This window comes from Meleagris gallopavo, chromosome 26 (assembly GCF_000146605.3).
Source record: "Meleagris gallopavo isolate NT-WF06-2002-E0010 breed Aviagen turkey brand Nicholas breeding stock chromosome 26, Turkey_5.1, whole genome shotgun sequence".
Taxonomy (NCBI): domain Eukaryota; kingdom Metazoa; phylum Chordata; class Aves; order Galliformes; family Phasianidae; genus Meleagris; species Meleagris gallopavo.
Window position 1 is genome coordinate 6,410,926 of NC_015036.2, and position 3,336 is coordinate 6,414,261.

The window sequence follows — 3,336 nt, forward strand, 5'->3', positions numbered from 1 at the left end:
GGGATGTGATCCAGGTGTTTTTTGTGCTGTTCAGTCCTGATATGTTTCCTTCCATCAGTCCAGTTCCTCTCCTACGGCCAGCGAGAAGATCACTGAACCCTATGAGCTGGGTGGTGAGCCCGAGAGGAAGATCTGGGTGGCTCAGCCGTGTCCTCTGGCTCTGAGCGTTTCTCCCCGCTGTGTCTGTGTTGCCCGTTTCTGGCTTGATAACCTCATGTTGCCAATGCCTTTACTTTCCATCTAGAATTCCAGGCGACCGACAGACAGCAGCTGCATCCCAGCTGCCAAGCGGCTCAAAGGGGGGATGCACAGCGTCCCGTGCAGCGCCGCGCAGGGGCAGCCGCAGCAGCAGCCCAGAGCTCGGAAGAATCACACCGCTCCCAGCAAATCTCCATCCCCACAGCCAGGGAGGGGAATGAAGAAGGCAGGACCGCCAATCCCCGCCGCGCACGTGGCACCGGCAGCGGAACGGCCTGCCAGGAAGCGACGAGCCGTCTCCTTCCCTCCAGGATCAGTAGAAGCTGCCGAGCTGGCATTACGGAAAAGGAGGCGGCTGACAGCAGAAGATGTTGGTAAGAGGAAACTCCTGCTTTTCCGCCTGCGCCCATCGAGAGGCTGGGTGTTGCCATCCCTCTTTGGTATTGTGCTGCCCATTGGAAGGGCTCTGCCAGCTTTGCAAGAAGTCTCCTTTCCCAAGTTAGTTGGGACGTTCTGTCGTTCTGTGATAACGCGAGGGTGAAGGGACCCAGAAGGATCGGGTGTAACGTTTGTGTTGGGCACTGTCTGTGTGGAGACTGATTTTGCATGGAGTCTGTGCAGCGTCTGAAACAGGCCGTGCTCTTTGTGAGACAAAAAAGCAGTATCTAGTACCTCCTTTTCAGTTCTGAAGGCCAGGTCTGGAAGTATGATGTGTTTATGTTCCAGGATCTCCTGAAGCCTGGAGGGTGATGATGTCTCTGAAGTCTGGGCTGCTCGCTGTGAGCACGTGGGCCTTAGATACCATAACTGTCCTGCTCCACAATGACAGCAGCGTTGCGTCCTTTGAGCTCAGGCAGGTGCAGATGCTCAGCACCGAGTGCTCGCTGACCGAGGATTTCCATGTGGTTGGTGTGCCAGCGCGTGGTCTCTCCTCTCTGGTGGGACGTATCGCTTCTAACGCAGAAAGGGAACCGTGGTGGGGAGGCCAAGAGGGGCTTTGCAGTAGAGTGCTGTGAAGGGCTGAAGGCTGCTCGCCTATCCTGGTGCAAAAGCTCTGTCTTTTCGCACAGGTCAGTGTGCAGCTGGCTTGGGTGCCTCTAGAAGGGGCAGCCCGTCTCCATGATTTGCCTCGTGCCTGCAAGGCTGTTGAAAAAACTGTTCCACTATACTGTAGAGGCTGCTCTGCTTAGCATTGCCTGTCTCCTGAGCGTTAATCAGAGAGGAGACAAAAACCAAGAGAGTGCATGTTTACACAGGTCTGAGCTGGCTGGATCCTGGCATTCAGGGAGCCTTGTTTCTGTTCTGAGAGGACAGAAAGCTCTCTCTTGCAAAGAGCTTATTGCCAGAATGAAAAGATTCCATTACTAAACGGCTCCTCAAGATCTCTGCCCTTTATGCAGTGGTTTTCCAATTGCTCATAGCGACCTCAGTTATGTTGTGGTCACTGATCCATCTTTCCTTCCTTCCCCTCCCATTTTTCTCCTCCCCCATAGCTGCCAGGCCTGCTGGAAGTCCTGGTGGAGTATTTCTGGCGCTGCCTGATCGAGATCTTTGGAATCCTGGAGGAATACGAGGTGGGAGACCCAGGGCAAAGAGCACTCTGTGGGTTGGAGAGCGGCCGCCTGCTCTGGCAGATGGGTGGCGGAAATACCACTGAGCACATCCAGACCCACTTTGAGAGCAAGAGGGAGCGCTCCGTGGCTGAGAGCAGTGGAAATGCTCAGGAAGGGCAGGCTCCTCCATCTGGCAGCTCCTCAGCAATTCTGGAGGATGAACCTCGCTGCAGAGACGAGACACCCCTCTGCCTCACCCACGACTGGCAGGACTCTCTGGCGAAGCGCTGCATCTGCGTCTCCAACATCATCAGGAGTTTGTAGTTTGTGCCGGGCAGTGACACTGAGATGTGGAAACATGCCGGGCTGCTGCTGAACCTGGGGAAACTGCTGCTCTTACACCACGAGCACCCAGAGCGCAAGCAGGCAGCCCTGAGCTCTGAGAGAGAGGAGCTGGAGCAGGACCAGGGGCTGAGCTGCAGCCAGGAGGAGTGATGGCGGGACTGCCTGCAGGCACTGCGTGAGAACACACTGGTGACGCTGGCCAACATTTCTGGCCAGCTGGACCTGTCCCCTTTCCCAGAAAGCCTCTGCCGCCCATCCTGGATGGACTTCTCCACTGGGCAGTATGTCCGTCAGCAGAGGCCCAGGACCCTTTTCCAGCGCTGGGGTCGAATGCCGTCCTCTCCCCTCAGAGCCTGGTTTTGGAAACGCTCAGCAAACTCAGCACCCGGGACGCCAACGTGGATTTGATTCTCGCGGCTCCCCCCATCAGCCGCTTGGAGACGCTGTACAGCACCCTGCTGCGTTTCCTCCGCAACAGAGAGAGCGCGGTGTGCCGAGAGATGGCCGTGATCCTGCTGGCCAGCTTGGCACAGGGACACAGCCTGGCAGCGAGAGCGATTGCCTTGCAGGAGAGGAGCGTTGGCGACTTGCTGGGCTTCTTGGAGGACAGCCTGGCCGCCGCGCGGTGCCAGCAGAGCCAGGCCGGCCTGGTGCATGAGCAGAACGCGCTCTGCGAGCCGGAGAGCGTGGACATGATGCGCCGAGCTGCTCGGGCGCTGCTCGCCCTGGCTGAGGTGGACGAGAGCCGCTCGCAGTTCACGCTGCACGAGTCGCGGCTGTTGGACATCTCCATGTTGCCCGCGGTGGATTCCTTGGTCTCCCAAGTGATCTGTGAGGTGCTGTTCTTAATTGCCCGGCCCTGACAGCTGCGGGGTGCAGCTCACCCTGTGTGAGTGTGCGTGAGGGGAGAACTGAGAAGCCGATGGTTGTCCTTCATTTATGCACGACCGCCTCGGGAATCCACTGCCCGCCCTGCGCTGTCCTGCTTCTCCCTTGGAGGATGATGTCCCCATTCCTTTTCCCCTTCTCCTGTTCCTCAAATTTGTTCCAAATCCCTAATTAAAAGAGACAAAGTTCTCTCTACACAGAGGACTCTTAAATTTTGTTTTAGCCAAAGTTGCCATCTTCTACTGTGTGTGTGGGGAGAACAACTTGTCCCCCTTTCCCCACCCCTTTCTTGCATGACGAGTTACGATGCCCTGCAGAGCGAGATGCAGGTATTTCATCTCTTGCCAGGCGG

The 3,336-nt window shown here is 57.1% G+C and overlaps 1 pseudogene; it reads left to right on the plus strand.

The window, feature by feature from the left end:
- The window catches only part of LOC109363694, a 7,122-nt pseudogene extending 4,099 nt beyond the window's left edge, over positions 1–3,023 (plus strand).
- Positions 3,024–3,336: the final 313 nt, after the last annotated feature.